The 19,303-nt window shown below is 38.7% G+C and overlaps 1 non-coding gene across 1 annotated transcript; it reads right to left on the bottom strand.

Annotated features, from left to right (window-relative positions):
- Positions 1-5,701: 5,701 nt before the first annotated feature.
- LOC148575846 (small nucleolar RNA R71) lies at positions 5,702-5,809 on the bottom strand. The gene has a single exon (XR_015904198.1). It is a non-coding gene; the product is annotated as a small nucleolar RNA R71 (small nucleolar RNA).
- Between the last annotated feature and the right edge of the window lie 13,494 nt (positions 5,810-19,303).

Raw genomic sequence — 19,303 nt, 5'->3', positions numbered from 1 at the left:
CCTCCATTTCCATATTTCCTTCCAATTCTCCGCGGTTTCCCTACTTTCTCGAGTTAGGTGCTTATAAGTCGAGGCCACTGTAAATACACCACTGTAAATGAGATAATTCTTTAGCAATCAAAATGTTATCTTGTATCTTTCACCCTGGAACAAAGCTTGACTGATGGGGAGCGATTCTATCAATTAAGGCAGGTTTAAGTCTATCCACCAAAATCTTGGACAGGCTAGTGCATGAAATCGTGATCGTTCATTCCTTGGTAACGGCGCCAAAAACTTCATGCGCACGTTCATAAATTTAGTTCTTTGTCACAACTTCGCACAACTAACCAGCAAGTGCACTGGGTCGTCCAAGTAATAAACCTTACGTGAGTAAGGGTCGATCCCACGGAGATTGTCGGCTTGAAGCAAGCTATGGTCACCTTGTAAATCTCAGTCAGGCGGATTCAAATGGTTATAGAGTTTTAATAATTAAAATATAATTAAAATATAAAATGGGATAGAGATACTTATGTAATTCATTGGTGAGAATTTCAGATAAGCATATAGAGATGCTTTCGTTCCTCCTGAACCTCTGCTTTCCTGCTGTCTCCATCCAATCATTCCTACTCCTTTCCATGGCAGGCTTGTGTAGGGCATCACTGTCGTCAATGGCTACATCCCGTCCTCTCAGTGAAAATGGTCCAAAATGCGCTGTCACCGCACGGCTATTCATCTGTCGGTTCTCGATCATACTAGTATAGGATTCAGTAATCCTTTTGCGTCTGTCACTACGCCCAGCACTCGCGAGTTTGAAGCTCGTCACAGCCATCCCTTCCCAGATCCTACTTGGAATACCACAGACAAGGTTTAGACTTTCCGGATCTCAAGAATGGCCGCCAATAATTCTAGCCTATACCACGAAGACTCTGATCTCATGGAATGGAAGGCTCGGTTGTCAGGCGAGGCAACCATGCGTCATGAACCAGGAGGCTAAGAGATATGCACTCAAGCTATTGCAAGTAGAATGGAAGTGGTTGTCAGGCACGCGTTCATAGGTGAGAATGGTGATGAGTGTCATGGATCATCACCTTCCTCAGGTTGAAGAACAAGTGTATATCTTAGATAAGAAATAGGCTTGAGTTGAATAGAAAAACAATAGTACTTTGCATTAATTCATGAGGAACAGCAGAGCTCAACACCTTAATCTATGGTGTGTAGAAACTCTACCGTTGAAAATACATAAGAACAAGGTCCAGACATGGCCGAATGGCCAGCCTCCATGATCTAAGAACTAAACGTCCCGAGATGTAAATACAATAGTAAGAAGTCCTATTTATACTAAACTAGTTACTAGGGTTTACAGAGATAAGTAATTGATGCAGAAATCTACTTCTGGGGCCCACTTTGTGTGTGCTTGAGCTGAGCGTTGAAGCTTTCATGTGTAGAGGTCTTCCTTGGAGTTAAACGCCAGTTTGTAACTTGTTTCTGGCGTTTAACTCTGCTTTGCAACCTGTTTCTGGCGTTTAACTCCAGAATAGGGCAGAGAGCTGGCGTTGAACACCAGTTTGCGTCATCTAAACTTGGGCAAAGTATAGACTATTATATATTGCTGGAAAGCCCTGGATGTCTACTTTCCAATGCAATTTAGAGCGCACCATTTGGACTCCTCTAGCTCCAGAAAATCCACTTTGAGTGCAGGGTGGTCAGAATCCAACAGCATCTGCAGTCCTTCTTCAGCCTCTGAATAAGATTTTTGCTCAGGTCCCTCAATTTCAGCCAGAAAATACCTGAAATCACAGAAAAATACACAAACTCATAGTAAAGTCCAGAAATGTGATTTTTATTTAAAAACTAATAAAAATATACTAAAAACTAACTAAATCATACTAAAAACTATGTAAAAACAATGCCAAAAAGCATATAAATTATCCGCTCATTGATGAGTGGATAATTTATACGCTTTTTGGCATTGTTTTTAGTATGTTTTTAGTAGGATCTAGTTACTTTTAGGGATGTTTTCATTAGTTTTTATGTTAAATTCACATTTCTGGACTTTACTATGAGTTTGTGTATTTTTCTGTGATTTCAGGTATTTTCTGGCTGAAATTGAGGGACTTGAGCAAAAATCAGATTCAGAGGTTGAAGAAGGACTGCTGATGTTGTTGGATTCTGACCTCTCTGCACTCAAAATGGATTTTCTAGAGCTACAGAACTCAAAATGGCGCGCTTCCAATTGCGTTGGAAAGTAGACATCCAGGGCTTTCCAGAAATGTATAATAGTCCATACTTTGCCCAAGTTTAGATGACACAAACTGGCGTTCAACGCCAGCTCTCTGCCCAATTCTAGCGTCCAGCGCCAGAAACAAGTTGCAAAGTGGAGTTCAACGCCCAAAATGGCACAAAAGCTGGCGTTCAACTCCAAGAATGACCTCTCCACGTGTAGACTTCAAGCTCAGCCCAAGCACACACCAAGTGGGCCCCGGAAGTGGATTTATGCATCAATTACTTACTTCTGTAAACCCTAGTGACTAGTTTATTATAAATAGAACTTGTTATCATTGTATTCAGAGTCTTGGTTACTCCGGTTCCCCTCTGGGGCCAAGACCAATGAACTCCATTATCACTTATGTATTTTCAACGGTAGAGTTTCTACACTCCATAGATTAAGGTGTGGAGCTCTGCTGTTCCTCAAAGATTAATGCAAAGTACTGCTGTTTTCTATTCAATTCATCTTATTTCGCTTCCAAGATATTCATTCGCACTTCAATCTGAATGTGATGAACGTGACAATCATCATCATTCCCTATGAACGCGTGCCTGACAACCACTTCCGTTCTACATTAGATTGAATGAGTATCTCTTAGATCTCTTAATCGGAATCTTCGTGGTGTAAGCTAGAATGATGGCGGCATTCAAGAGAATCCGAAAAGTCTAAACCTTGTCTGTGGTATTCCGAGTAGGATTCAATGATTGAATGACTGTGACGAGCTTCAAACTCGCGATTGCTGGGCGTAGTAACAGACGCAAAAGGATAGTAAATCCTATTCCAGCATGATCAAGAACCGACAGATGAATAGCCGTGCCGTGACAGGGTGCGTTGACCATTTTCACTGAGAGGATAGGATGTAACCATTGACAAGGGTGATGCCTCCAGACGATTAGCCGTGCCGTAACAGGGCATTTGGATCATTTTCCCGAGAGAAGACCGAAAGTAGCCATGGACAATGGTGATGCATTACATAAAGCCAACCATGGAAAGGAGTAAGACTGATTGGATGAAGATAGCAGGAAAGCAGAGGTTCAGAGGAACGAAAGCATCTCTATTCGCTTATCTGAAATTCTCACCAATGATTTACATAAGTATTTCTATCCCTATTTTATTAATTATTTTCGAAAACCCCATTACTATTTTATATCCTCCTGACTGAGATTTACAAGGTGACCATAGCTTGCTTCATACCAACAATCTCCGTGGGATTCGACCCTTACTCACGTAAGGTATTACTTAGACGACCCAGTGCACTTGCTGGTTAGTTGTGCGAAGTTGTGAACCATGGTATTGGCATCATGTTTTTGGCGCCATTGCCAGGGAAAGAAAGAGCAATGAATTTTACATAATCAAAGTGTAATCACAATTTCTGCACACCAAGTTTTTGGCGCCGTTGCTGGGGATTGTTCGAGTTTGGACAACTGACGGTTCATCTTGTTGCTCAGATTAGGTAATTTTCTTTTTGTTTTCTTTTCAAAAATTTTTCAAAACTCTTTCAAAATTTTCTCATTTTGTTTTCGAAAAAAAAAAAAAAATATACAAAAAAATTAGAAAATCATAAAAATCAAAAATATTTTCATGTTTCTTGCTTAAGTCTTGAGTCATGTTATAAGTTTGGTGTCAATTGCATGTGCATCTTGCATTTTTCAAAAATTTTCATGCATTCATAATGTTCTTCATGATCTTCAAGTTGTTCTTGGTAAGTCTTCTTGTTTGATCTTTGCATTTGCATGTTTTGTGTCTTTTCTTGTTTTTCATATGCATTCTTGAATTCTTAGTGCCTAAGCATTAAAGATTTCTAAGTTTGGTGTCTTGCATGTTTTCTTTGCATTAAAAATTTTTCAAAAATGTGTTCTTGATGGTCATCATGATCTTCATAGTGTTCTTGGTGTTCATCTTGACATTCATAGCATTCTTGCATGCATTCATTATTTTGATCCATAACTTTCATGCATTGCATCATTTTTCTTGTTTTTCTCTCTCATCATTAAAAATTCAAAAATTAAAAAAATATCTTTCCCTTTTTCTCTCTCATAAATTTGAAAATTAGATTTGACTTTTTCAAAAATTTTTAAAATCTAGTTGTTTTTATGAGTCAAATCAAATTTTCAATTTAAAAATCTTATCTTTTTCAAAATCTTTTTCAAAAACCAATCTTTTTCAATTTTCTTAGTTATTTTCGAAAATTCTAAAAACATTTTTCAAAAATATTTTTCTTATTTTTATATCAAATTTTCGAAAATAACATCACCAATTAATGTTTTGATTCAAAAATTTCAAGTTTGTTACTTACTTGTTAAGAAAGATTCAAACTTTAAGTTCTAGAATCATATCTTGTGATTTCTTGTGAATCAAGTCATTAATTGTGATTTTAAAAATCAAATCTTTTTCAAAACTAATTTCAATCATATCTTTTCAAAAATATCTTCCTATCTTATTTTTTTTTAAAATTTGATTTCAAAATATCTTCTCTAACTTCTTATCTCCTTATCTTTTCAAAATTGATTTTCAAAATTTGTTTCAACTAACTAACTAACTTTTTGTTTGTTTCTTATCTTTTTCAAAACCACCTAACTAACTCTCTCTCTATTTTTCGAAAATATCTCCCCCTTTTTCAAAAAATTTCTTTTTAATTAACTAATTATTTTAATTTTTTTTATTTTCATTTTCGAAAATTACTAACTCTTTTTCAAAAACTATTTTTGAAAATCCTCTCCCTCTCTCATCCTATTCTATTTATTTATTCATCGACTAACACTTCTCTTCATCTCACATCACTGCTCCTATCCTTACCCTTGTGTTTGGATTCTTCATTTTTCTTCACCCATATTCCTTTTCTTCTTCTACTAACAATAAGGAACCTCTTTACTGTGACATAGAGGATTCCTCTTCTTTTCTTTTTCTCTTCTCTTTCTTATGAGCAGGGACAGAGAAAAAGGCATTCTTGTTGAAGCTGATCCAGAACCTGAAAGGACTCTGAAGAGAAAACTAAGAGAAGCTAAATTACAATAATCCAGAGACAACCTTATTGAAAATTTCGAACAAGTAAAGGAGATGGCAGCCGAACCCAACAACAATAATGCAAGGAGAATGCTTGGTGACTTTACTGCACCTAATTCCAATTTACATGGAAGAAGCATCTCCATTCCTGCCATTGGAGCAAACAATTTTGAGCTGAAACCTCAGGTAGTTTCTCTGATGCAGCAGAACTGCAAGTTTCATGGACTTCCATCTGAAGATCCTTTTTAGTTCTTAACTGAATTCTTGCAGATCTGTGATACTGTTAAGACTAATGAAGTAGATCCTGAAGTCTACAGGCTCATGCTTTTCCCTTTTGCTGTAAGAGACAGAGCTAGAGTGTGGTTGGACTCTCAACCCAAAGACAGCCTGAACTCTTGGGATAAGCTGGTCACGGCTTTCTTAGCCAAGTTCTTTCCTCCTCAAAAGCTGAGCAAGCTTAGAGTGGATGTTCAGACCTTCAGACAGAAGGAAGGTGAATCCCTCTATGAAGCTTGGGAAAGATACAAGCAGCTGACCAAAAAGTGTCCTTCTGACATGCTTTCAGAATGGACCATCCTGGATATATTCTATGATGGTTTATCTGAGCTATCAAAGATGTCATTGGATACTTCTGCAGGTGGATCCATTCACCTAAAGAAAACGCCTACAGAAGCTCAAGAACTCATTGACATGGTTGCTAATAACCAGTTCATGTACACTTCTGAGAGGAATCCTGTGAATAATGGGACGCCTATGAAGAAGGGAGTTCTTGAAATTGATACTCTGAATGCCATATTGGCTCAGAACAAAATATTGACTCAGCAAGTCAATATGATTTCTCAGAGTCTGAATGGAATGCAAGCTGCATCCAACAGTACTCAAGAGGCATCTTCTGAAGAAGAAGCTTATGATCCTGAGAACCCTGCAATAGCAGAGGTGAATTACTTAGGTGAGCCTTATGGAAACACCTATAATCCATCATGGAGAAATCATCCAAATCTCTCATGGAAGGATCAAAGGCCTCAACAAGGCTTTAATAATGGTGGTAGAAACAGGTTTAGCAATAGCAAGCCTTTTCCATCATCCACTCAGCAACAGACAGAGAATTCTGAGCAGAATCCATCTAGCTTAGCAAACTTGGTCTCTGATCTATCCAAGGCCACTGTAAGTTTCATGAATGAAACAAGGTCTTCCATTAGAAATTTGGAAGCACAAGTGGGCCAGCTGAGTAAAAGAATCACTGAAATCCCTCCTAGTACTCTCCCAAGCAATACAGAAGAGAATCCAAAAGGAGAGTGCAAGGCCATTGACATAAGCACCATGGCCAAACCTGTAAGGGAAGGAGAGGACGTGAATCCCAAGGAGGAAGACCTCCTGGGACGTCCAGTGACCAATAAGGAGCTTCCCTCTGAGGAACCAAAGGAATCTGAGGCTCATCTAAAGACCATAGAGATTCCATTGAACCTCCTTATGCCATTCATGAGCTCTGATGAGTATTCCTCTTCTGAAGAGAATGAGGATGTTACTGAAGAGCAAGATGCCAAGTTCCTTGGTGCAATCATGAAGCTGAATGCTAAATTATTTGGCATTGAAACTTGGGAAGATGAACCTCCCTTGTTCACCAATGAACTAAGTGATCTGGACCAACTGACATTGCCTCAGAAGAAACAGGATCCTGGAAAGTTCATAATACCTTGTACCATAGGTACCATGATCTTTAAGGCTCTGTGTGACCTTGGTTCAGGAATAAACCTCATGCCCCTCTCTGTAATAGAGAAACTGGGAATCTATGGGGTGCAAGCTGCTAAAATCTCATTAGAGATGGCAGATAATTCAAGAAAACAGGCTTATGGACAAGGACGTGTTAGTAAAGGTTGAAGGCCTTTACATCCCTGCTGATTTCATAGTCTTAGATACTGGAAAGGAAGAGGATGAATCCATCATCCTAGGAAGACCTTTCCTAGCCACAGCAAGAGCTGTGATTGACGTGGACAGAGGAGAATTGATCCTTCAAATAAATAAAGACAACCTTGTGTTTACAACTCAAGGATCTCTCTCTACATCCATGGAGCGGAAGCAGAAAAAGCTTCTCTCAAAGCAGAGTCAAACAAAGCCCCCACAGTCAAACTCTAAGTTTGGTGTTGGGAGGCTACAACCAAACTCTAAGTTTGGTGTTGAACTCCCATATCCAAACTCTAAGTTTGGTGTTGGAGAGTCTCAACAATGCTCTGAACATCTGTGAGGCTCCATGAGAGCCCACTGTCAAGCTATTGACATTAAAGAAGCGCTTATTGGGAGGCAACCCAATTTTTATTTATCTAACTATATTTTTTTCTTAGTTATATGTCTTTATAGGTTCATGATCATGAGGAGTCACAAAATAAATATAAAAATTGAAAACGGAATCAAAAACAGCAGAAGAAAAATCACACCCTGGAGGAAGCATCTGCCTGGCGTTCAACGCCAGAACAGAGCATGGTTCTGGCGCTGAACGCCCAAAATGGGCAGTATCTAGGCGCTGAACGCCCAAAATGGGCATCATCTGGGCGCTGAACGCCAGAATTGCACCCTGGAGAGGAGCTGGCGCTGAACGCCCAAAACAAGCATGGTTTTGGCGTTCAACGCCAGAAATGGGCAACAAATGGGCGTTGAACGCCCAAAATGGGCACCAACCTGGCGCTGAACGCCCAGAGTTGTGTGCAAGGGCATTTTACATGCCTAATTTAGTGCAAGGTTGTAAATCCTTGAACACCTCAGGATTTGTGGACCCCACAGGATCATCTCAGGATCTGTGGACCCCACAGAATCCCCACCTACCTCCACTCACTTCTTCTCTCCCCTCACCACTCTCTTTCACAAAATCCCATAAACACTCTTCCCCAAAACCCTTCACCAATCACCTCAATCTCTCTTCCCCATCACCTCCTCACCACTCACATCCATTCACTCATCCCCATAAACCTACCTCATAAACTCCAACTACCTTCAAAATTCAAAATCAATTTCCCACCCAAACCCACCCTATATGGCCGAAACTCCACCCCCCTCCCATCCCTATATATAACCCTCCATTCTTCCTCATTTTCACACAACACAACCCTCTCTTCTCTTCTTGGCCGAAACACAACCCCTTCTCCCTCTCCTCCATTTCTTCTTCTTCTTCATCTATTCTTTCTTTTCTTGCTCGAGGGCGAGCAAAATTCTAAGTTTGGTGTGGTAAAAGCATAAGCTTTTTGTTTTTCCATTACCATTGATGGCACCTAAGACCGGAGAATCCTCTAGAAAAGGAAAAGAAAAGACAAAAGCTTCCACCTCCGAGTCATGGGAGATGGAAAGGTTCATCTCCAAAGCCCATCAAGACCACTTCTATGATGTTGTGGCCAAGAAGAAGGTGATCCCCGAGGTCCCTTTCATACTCAAAAGAAATGAGTATCCGGAGATCCGACATGAAATTCAAAGAAGAGGTTGGGAAGTTCTAACAAATCCCATCCAACAAGTCAGCGTCCTAATGGTTCAAGAGTTCTATGCCAATGCATGGATCACCAAGAACCATGATCAAAGTAAGAACCCGGATCCAAAGAACTATGTTACAATGGTTCGGGGAAAATACTTAGATTTTAGTCCAGAAAATATGAGGTTGGCGTTCAACTTGCCAAACATGGAAGAGAACGCACGCCCCTATACAAGGAGAGTCAACTTTGATCAAAGGTTGGACCAAGTCCTTATGGACATATGTGTAGAAGGAGCTCAATGGAAAATTGACTCAAAAGGCAAACCGGTTCAACTAAGAAGACTGGACCTTAAGCCTGTAGCTAGAGGATGGTTGGAGTTCATTCAATGCTCAATCATTCCCACTAGCAACCGGTCTGAAGTTACTATAGACCGGGCCATCATGATCCATAGCATCATGATTGGAGAAGAGGTGGAAGTTCATGAGATTATACCTCAAGAACTCTACAAGGTGGCTGACAAGTCCTCCACTATGGCAAGGTTAGCCTTTCCTCACCTCATTTGCCACCTATGCAATTCGGCTGGGGTTGACATAGAGGGAGATATCCTCATTAAAGAGGACAAGCCCATCACTAAGAAAAAGATGGAGCAAGCAAGAGAGCCCATTCATGGAGCTCAAGAGGCGTATGAAGCTCATCACCATGAGATCCCAGAGATGCCTCAAATGCATTTTCCTCCACAAAACTATTGGGAGCAAATCAACACCTCCCTAGGAGAATTGAGTTCCAATATGGGACAACTAAGGGTGGAACATCAAGAGCACTCCATCATCCTTCATGAAATAAGAGAAGATCAAAAAGCAATGAGGGAGGAGCAACAAAGACAAGGAAGAGACATAGAAGAGCTCAAGGACATCATTGGTTCCTCAAGAAGGAAACGCCACCATCACTAAGGTGGATTCATTCCTTGTCCTTATTTCTTCTGTTTTTCATTTTCTATACTATGTGCTTATCTATGTTTGTGTCTTCATTACATGATCATTAGTAGTTAGTAACTATGTCTTAAAGTTATGAATGTCCTATGAATCCATCACCTCTCTTAAATGAAAAATGTTTTAATTCAAAAGAACAAGAAGTACATGAGTTTCGAATTTATCCTTGAACTTAGCTTAATTATATTGATGTGGTGACAATGCTTCTTGTTTTCTGAATGTATGCTTGAACAGTGCATATGTCTTTTGAAGTTGTTGTTTAAGAATGTCAAATATGTTGGCTCTTGAAAGAATGATGACAAAGAGACATGTTATTTGATAATCTGAAAAATTATAAAAATGATTCTTGAAGCAAGAAAAAGCAGCAAAGAACAAAGCTTGCAGAAAAAAAATAGGCGAAAAAAAATATAGAAAGAAAAAGAAAAAGTAAGCAGAAAAAGCCAAAGCTCTTAAAACCAAGAGGCAAGAGCAAAAAGCCAATAACCCTTAAAACCAAAAGGCAACGGCAAATAAAAAGGATCCCAAGGCTTTGAGCATCAGTGGATAGGAGGGCCCAAAGGAATAAAATCCTGGTCTAAGCGGCTAAACCGAGCTGTCCCTAACCATGTGCTTGTGGCGTGTAGGTGTCAAGTGAAAACTTGAGACTGAGCGGTTAAAGTCAAGGTCCAAAGCAAAAAAAGAGTGTGCTTAAGAACCCTGGACACCTCTAATTGGGGACTTTAGCAAAGCTGAGTCACAATCTGAAAAGGTTCACCCAATTATGTGTCTGTGGCATTTATGTATCCGGTGGTAATACTGGAAAACAAAGTGCTTAGGGCCACGGCCAAGACTCATAAAATAGCTGTGTTCAAGAATCATCATACTGAACTAGGAGAATCAATAACACTATCTGAACTCTGAGTTCCTATAGATGCCAATCATTCTGAACCTCAAATGATAAAGTGAGATGCCAAAACTATTCAAGAGGCAAAAAGCTATAAGTCCCGCTCATATGATTGAAGCTATGTTTCATTGATAGTTTGGAATTTATAGTATATTCTCTTCTTTTTATCCTATTTGATTTTCAGTTACTTGGGAACAAGCAACAATTTAAGTTTGGTGTTGTGATGAGCGGATAATTTATACGCTTTTTGGCATTGTTTTTAGTATGTTTTTAGTAGGATCTAGTTACTTTTAGGGATGTTTTCATTAGTTTTTATGTTAAATTCACATTTCTGGACTTTACTATGAGTTTGTGTATTTTTCTGTGATTTCAGGTATTTTCTGGCTGAAATTGAGGGACTTGAGCAAAAATCAGATTCAGAGGTTGAAGAAGGACTGCTGATGTTGTTGGATTCTGACCTCCCTGCACTCCAAATGGATTTTCTGGAGCTACAGAACTCAAAATGGCGCGCTTCCAATTGCTTTGGAAAGTAGACATCCAGGGCTTTCCAGAAATGTATAATAGTCCATACTTTGCTCAAGTTTAGACGACGCAAACTGGCGTTCAACGCCAGCTCTCTGCCCAATTCTGGCGTCCAGCGCCAGAAACAAGTTGCAAAGTGGAGTTCAACGCCCAAAATGGCACAAAAGCTGGCGTTCAAGTTCAAGAATAACCTCTCCACGTGTAGACTTCAAGCTCAGCCCAAGCACACACCAAGTGGGCCCCGGAAGTGGATTTATGCATCAATTACTTACTTCTGTAAACCCTAGTGACTAGTTTATTATAAATAGAACTTGTTATCATTGTATTCAGAGTCTTGGTTACTCCGGTTCCCCTCTGGGGCCGAGACCAATGAACTCCATTATCACTTATGTATTTTCAACGGTAGAGTTTCTACACTCCATAGATTAAGGTGTGGAGCTCTGCTGTTCCTCAAAGATTAATGCAAAGTACTGCTGTTTTCTATTCAATTCATCTTATTTCGCTTCCAAGATATTCATTCGCACTTCAATCTGAATGTGATGAACGTGACAATCATCATCATTCCCTATGAACGCGTGCCTAACAACCACTTCCGTTCTACATTAGATTGAATGAGTATCTCTTAGATCTCTTAATCGGAATCTTCGTGGTGTAAGCTAGAATGATGGTGGCATTCAAGAGAATCCGGAAAGTCTAAACCTTGTCTGTGGTATTCCGAATAGGATTCAATGATTGAATGACTGTGACGAGCTTCAAACTCGCGATTGCTGGGCATAGTGACAGACGCAAAAGGATAGTAAATCCTATTCCAGCATGATCGAGAACCGACAAATGAATAGCCGTGCCGTGACAGGGTGCGTTGACCATTTTCACTGAGAGGATAGGATGTAACCATTGACAAGGGTGATGCCTCTAGACGATTCGCCGTGCTGTGACAGGGCATTTGGATAATTTTTTCGAGAGAAGACCGAAAGTAGCCATTGACAATGGTGATGCATTACATAAAGCCAGCCATGGAAAGGAGTAAGACTGATTGGATGAAGATAGCAGGAAAGCAGAGGTTCAGAGGAACGAAAGCATCTCTATTCGCTTATCTGAAATTCTCACCAATGATTTACATAAGTATTTCTATCCCTATTTTATTAATTATTTTCGAAAACCCCATTACTATTTTATATCCGCCTGACTGAGATTTACAAGGTGATCATAGCTTGCTTCATACCAACAATCTCCGTGGGATTCGACCCTTACTCACGTAAGGTATTACTTGGACGACCCAGTGCACTTGCTGGTTAGTTGTGCGAAGTTGTGAACCATGGTATTGGCATCATGTTTTTGGCGCCATTGCCAGGGAAAGAAAGAGCAATGAATTTTACATAATCAAAGTGTAATCACAATTTCTGCGCACCACTCATCACAACACCAAACTTAAATTGTTGCTTGTCCCCAAGCAACTGAAAATCAAATAGGATAAAAAGAAGAGAATATACTATAAATTCCAAATATCAATGAAACTTAGCTCCAATTAGATGAGCGGGACTAGTAGCTTTTTGCCTCTTGAATAGTTTTGGCATCTCACTTTATCCATTGAAGTTCAGAATGATTGGCATCTATAGGAACTCAGAATTCAGATAGTGTTATTGATTCTCCTAGTTCAGTATGTTGATTCTTGAACACAGCTACTTTATGAGTCTTGGCCGTGGCCCTAAGCACTTTGTTTTCCAGTATTACCACCGGATACATAAATGCCACAGACTCATAACTGAGTGAACCTTTTCAGATTGTGACCCAACTTTGCTAGAGTCCCCAATTAGAGGTGTCCAGGGTTCTTAAGCACACTCTTCTTTTTGCTTTGGACCTTGACTTTAACCGCTCAGTCTCAAGTTTTCACTTGACACCTTCACGCCACAAGCACATGGTTTAGGGACAGCTTGGTTTTGCCGCTTAGGCCAGGATTTTATTCCTTTAGGCCCTCCTATCCACTGATGCTCAAAGCCTTAGATCCTTTTTATTACCCTTGCCTTTTGGTTTTAAGGGCTATTGGCTTTTTGCTCTTGCCTTTTGGTTTTAAGAGCTTTTGGCTTTTTCTGCTTGCTTTTTCTTTTTTTTTTCTTTTCTTTTTTTTCACCATTTTTCTTTTCTTTTTTTTTTTCTGCAAGCTTTGTTCTTCACTGCTTTTTCTTGCTTCAAGAATCATTTTTATGATTTTTCAGATTATCAAATAACATTTCTCCTTTTCCTCATTCTTCAAGAGCCAACAATTTTAACATTCATAAACAACAATATCAAAAGACATATGCACTGTTCAAGCATTCATTCAGAAAACAAAAAAGTATTGTCACCACATCAAAATAATTAAACTAATTTCAAGGATGAATTCAAAATTCATGTACTTCTTGTTCTTTCGTAATTAAAACATTTTTCATTTAAGAGAGGTGATGGATTCATAGGACATTCATAGCTTTAAGACATAGACACTTAAACACTAATGATCATATAGTTAAGACACAAACATAATTAGAACATAAAGCATAGTAAACGAAAAATAGGAAAATAAGAACAACGAGATTAAGGAATGGGTCCACCTTAGTGAGGGTGGCGTCTTCCTCTTCTTGAAGAACCAATTGTGCTCTTGAGCTCCTCTATGTCTCTTCCTTGCCTTTGTTGCTCCTCCCTCATAGCTCTTTGATCTTCTCTAATATCATGGAGGATGATGGAGTGCTCTTGGTGCTCCATCCTTAGTTTTCCCATGTTGGAACTTAATTCTCCTAGGGAGGTGTTGATTTGCTCCCAATAGTTTTGTGGAGGGAAGTGCATCCCTTGAGGCATCTCAGGGATTTCATGGTGAGGAATTTCCTCATGCTCTTGTTGAGGCCCATGATCTCTTGTTTGCTCCATCCTTTTCTTAGTGATGAGCTTTTGAGATGAATCTCTCCATCTCTCATGACTCAGAGGTGGAAGCTTTTGCCTTCCCTTTCCTCTTTCTTGAGATTTCTCTGGCCTTAGGTGCCATTAATGGTTATAGAAAAATAAAAAGCAATGCTTTTACCACACCAAACTTAAAATGTTTGCTCATCCTCGAGCAAAAGAAGAAAGAAAGAAGGAGAAGAAGAAGAAAAATGGAGGAGAGGGAGAGAGGTGTGTATTCGGCCAAGGGGAAGAAGAAAGGGTTGTGTTTTGTGAAAATGAAAGAGTAATGAGGGGTTTATATAGGAGGGGGGAAGGTTTAGGATTCAGCCATTAGGGTTGGGTTTGGGAGGGAAAAGAGTTTGAATTTTAGAGGTAGGTGGGGTTTTTGGGGAAGAGTGGATGGATGTGAGTGGTGAAGAGGTGATGGGGAAGAGTGAGTGAGGTGATTGGTGAAGGGTATTTAGGGAAGAGAGTTATGAAAAGGTGTGAAGGAGAGAGAAGAAGAGATGGGGATCCCGTGGGGTCCACAGATCCAGTGGGGTCAAGGACTTAACATCCCTGCTCCAATTAGGCGTGTAAAACGCCCTTAGCATGCATGTCTGGCGTTAAACGCCAGCTTGCTGCTTGTTTCTGGCGTTTAACGCCATCTCCATGCTCTGTCCTGGCGTTAAACGCCAGTATGGTGCTTGTTTCTGCCGTTTAACGCCAGCTTGATGCTTCTTTCTGGCGTTAAACGCCAGTTTGATGCTTCTTACTGGCGTTTAAACGCCAGTAAGTTCTTCCTCCAGGGTGAGCTGTTTTTAAAGCTGTTTTTCATTCTGTTTTTGATTTTTCAGTAGTTTTTTTGTGACTCCACATGATCATCAACCTAATAAAACATGAAATAAAATAGATATAATTAAATAACATTGGGTTGCCTCCCAACAAGCGCTTCTTTAATGTCAATAGCTTGACAGTGAGCTCTCATGGAGCCTCACAGATAATCAGAGCATTGTTAGGACCTCCCAACACCAAACTTAGAGTTTGACTGTGGGAGCTTTGGTTGACTCTGCAGTGAGAGAAGCTTTTCATGCTTACTCTCCATGGTTACAGAAGGAGATCCTTGAGTTTTAAACACAAGGTTGTCCTCATTCAGTTGAAGAACCAACTCTCCTCTATCTACATCGATCACAGCTTTTGCTGTGGCTAGGAAGGGTCTTCCAAGGATGATGGATTCATCCTCATCCCTCCCAGTGTCTAGGATTATGAAATCAGCAGGGATGTAAAGGCCTTCAACCTTTACTAACACGTCCTCTACTAGTCCATAAGCCTGTTTCATGGATTTGTCTGCCATCTCTAATGAGAATTTTGGCAGCCTGTACCTCAAAGATTCCTAGTTTCTGCATTACAGAGAGTGGCATGAAGTTTATGCCTTACCCCAGGTCACACAGAGCCTTCTCAAAGGTCATGGTGCCTATGATACAGGGTATTAAGAATTTACCAGGATCCTGTTTCTTTTGAGGTAATTTCTGCATATCCAATGCATTCAGTTCATTGGTGAGCAAGGGAGGTTCATCTTCCCAAGTCTCAGTACCAAATAATTTGGTATTCAACTTCATGATTACACCAAGGTACTTAGCAACTTGCTCTTCAGTAAAGTCATCATCCTCTTCAGAGGAAGAATACTCATCAGAGCTCATGAAGGGCAGAAGGAGGTTCAATGGAATCTCTATGGTCTCTAGATGAGCCTTAGATTCCTTTGGTTCCTCAAAGGGAAACTCCTTATTGGTCACTGAACGTCCCAGGAGGTCTTCCTCACTAGGATTTACGTCCTTCTCCTCCTCTCTGGGTTTGGCCACACCATGTAAGGTAATGGCCTTGCACTCTCTTTTTGGATTCTCTTATGTATTGCTTGGGAGAGTACTAGGAGGAGTTTCAGTGACCCTTTTACTCAGCTGGCCTACTTGTGCCTCTAAATTTCTAATAGAGGACCTTGTTTTATTCATGAAACTTAAAGTGGCCTTAGATAGATCAGAGACTATATTTGCTAAGCTAGATAGATTCTGCTTAGAATTCTCTGCCTGTTGCTGAGTGGATGATGGAAAAGGCTTGCTATTGCTAAACCTGTTTCTTCCACCATTATTAAAGCCTTGTTGAGGCTTTTGTTGATCCTTCCATGAGAAATTTGGATGATTTCTCCATGATGGATTATAGGTGTTTCCATAGGGTTCACCCATGTAATTCACCTCTGCTATTGCAGGGTTCTCAGGATCATAAGCTTCTTCTTCAGCAGATGCCTCTTGAGCATTGTTGGATGCAGCTTGCAATCCATTCAGATTCTGAGAAATCATATTGACTTGCTGAGTCAATATTTTGTTCTGAGCCAATATGGCATTCAGAGCATCAATTTCAAGAACTCCCTTCCTCTGAGGCATCCCATTACTCACAGGATTCCTTTCAGAAGTGTACATGAACTGGTTATTTGCAACCATGTCAATGAGTTCCTGAGCTTCTGTAGGCGTTTTCTTTAGGTGAATGGATCCACCTGTAGAATGGTCCAATGACATCTTAGATAATTCAGACAGACCATCATAGAGTATATCCAGGATGGTCCATTCTGAAAGCATGTCAGAGGGACACTTTTTGGTCAGTTACTTGTATCTCTCCCAAGCTTCATAGAGAGATTCACCTTCTTTCTGTCTGAAGGTTTGAACATCCACTCTAAGCTTACTCAGCTTTTGAGGAGGAAAGAACTTGGCTAAGAAAGCCGTGACCAGCTTATCCCAAGAGCTCAGGCTATCTTTAGGTTGAGAGTTCAACCATATTCTAGCTCTGTCTCTTACAGCAAACGGAAAAAGCATAAGCCTGTAGACCTCGGGATCAACCCCATTGGTCTTAACAGTGTCACAGATCTGCAAGAATTCAGTTAAGAACTGAAAAGTATCTTCTGATGGAAGTCCATGAAACTTGCAATTCTGTTGCATCAGAGAAACTAATTGAGGCTTTAGCTCAAAATTGTTTGCTCCAATGGAAGGGATTGAGATGCTTCTTCCATGTGAGTTGGAATTTGGTGCAATAAAGTCACCAAGCATCTTCCTTGCACCTCCACCATTATTATTGGTTTCGGCCATGTCTCCTTCTTTTTCGAAAAATTCTGTCAGATTTTCTCCAGAGAGTTGTGCTTTAGCTTCCCTTAGCTTCCTCTTCAGAGTCCTTTCAGGTTCAGGATTAGCTTCAACAAGAATGTTCTTATCCTTGCTCCTGCTCATGTGAAAAAGAAGAGAACAGAAAAGAAGGGGAATCCTCTATGTCACAGTATAGAGATTCCTTTATGTGAGTAGAAGAAGAAAAGAATAGAGGTAGAAAGAGAATAAGAAGAATTCGAACACAGATAGAGGGAGGGGTTCGAATTTTAAGTAGAGAAGTGTTAGTAATTAAATAAATTAAATAGAAAGAGATGAGAGGGAGAAGAAATTTGAAAATAATTAAAAAGGAAAAGGAAAATATTTTTGTTTTTATTTTAATTTTAAGTTAAAATTCGAATTTGTTAAAAGAAATAAAATTAAAATTTAAAACAATTAGTTAATTAGAGGAATTTTGAAAAAGAGGAAGGTGATTTTCGAAAATTAGAGAGAGAAAGTTAGTTAGGTGATTTTGAAAAAGATAAGAATCAAACAAGATAAGATTAATTGAAAAAGATTTGAAAATCAATTTTGAAAAGATAAGAAGTTAGATAAGAAGTTAGAAAAGATTTTGAAATTGATTTTGAAAAAGATGTGATTGAAACTTATTTTGAAAAAGATTTGAAAAAGAAAATTAAAAAGATTTTATTTTGAAAATTAAAGTTGATTACTTGACTAACAAGAAACAAAAAGATATGATTTTAAAATTTAAAGATTGAACCTTTCTTACTAGGCAAGTAACAAACTTAAATTTTTTGAATCAATCACATTAATTGTTAGCATTAATTTCGAAAATGTGAAATAGAAATAAGAAAAAGATTTTGAAAATAAATTTTGAAAATTTCGAAAATTATGAAAAAATGAAAAGGATTTGATTTTTGAAAAAGATAAGATTTTTAAATTGAAAATTTAATTTGACTCATAAGAAACAACTAGATTTTAAAAATTTTTGAAAAAGTCAACTCAGATTTTCGAATTTTATGAGAAGAAAAAGGGAAAGATATTTTTTTATTTTTGAATTTTTAATGATGAGAGAGAAAAACATCAAAAAGACTCAATGCATGAAAATTTTGGATCAAAACAAATGATGCATGCAAGAACACTATGAATGTCAAGATGAACACCAAGAACACTTTGCATGTCAAGATGAACACCAAGAACTTATTTTTGAAAATTTTTAAGAAAAGACACACATGCAAGACACCAAACTTAAAAATTTTTAATGTTGAGACACTAACAAATTGAAAATGCATATGAAAAACAAGAAAAGATACAAAACATGAAAATGCAAAGATCAAACAAAGAAGTTCATCAAGAACAACTTGAAGATCATGAAGAACACATGCATGAATTTTCGAAAAATGCAAGAAAATTATAAAAACATGCAATTGACACCAAACTTATAATTTGACACAAGACTCTAACAAGAAACACAAAGTTATTTTTGGTTTTATGATTTTATTAAAAAAAATTTTTGGATTTTTCAAAAATTATTTGGAAAAAGAAAATAAGAAACTCAAAATTTTTAATAAAGATTCCAGGAATCATGCAATGTTAGTCTAAAGTTTCAGTCTAAAGAGATTAGACAAGGCAGAACAAGCTTCAGCAGGACATTACATGCAACAGCCAAATTGATGGGAATCAACTGACTCTTGTGATGATAAAAGCATCATTTGAAACTCTAGAATTCATTCTTAAAAATTCTGAAGAACATAGAATACTTTATTTATTTATTTATTTATTTTTTTTAAATTTTTCGAAAATAAAAAGAACAAAAACAAAAGGCTTAAAAATTAAAATAAAATTACCTAATCTGAGCAACAAGATGAACCATCAGTTGTCCAAACTCGAACAATCCCCGGCAACGGCGCCAAAAACTTGGTGCACGAAATCATGATCGTTCATTCCTTGGTAACGGCGCCAAAAACTTCATGCGCACGTTCATAAATTTAGTTCTTTGTCACAACTTCGCACAACTAACCAGCAAGTGCACTGGGTCGTCCAAGTAATAAACCTTACGTGAGTAAGGGTCGATCCCACGGAGATTGTCGGCTTGAAGCAAGCTATGGTCACCTTGTAAATCTCAGTCAGGCGAATTCAAATGGTTATAGAGTTTTAATAATTAAAATATAATTAAA

The sequence above is a fragment of the Arachis ipaensis genome, chromosome B1 (assembly GCF_059453495.1).
Source record: "Arachis ipaensis isolate K30076 ecotype BB chromosome B1, ASM5945349v1, whole genome shotgun sequence".
Taxonomy (NCBI): domain Eukaryota; kingdom Viridiplantae; phylum Streptophyta; class Magnoliopsida; order Fabales; family Fabaceae; genus Arachis; species Arachis ipaensis.
Note: the sequence above shows the minus strand (reverse complement) of the source record. Positions and strands in the feature narration are given on the sequence as shown.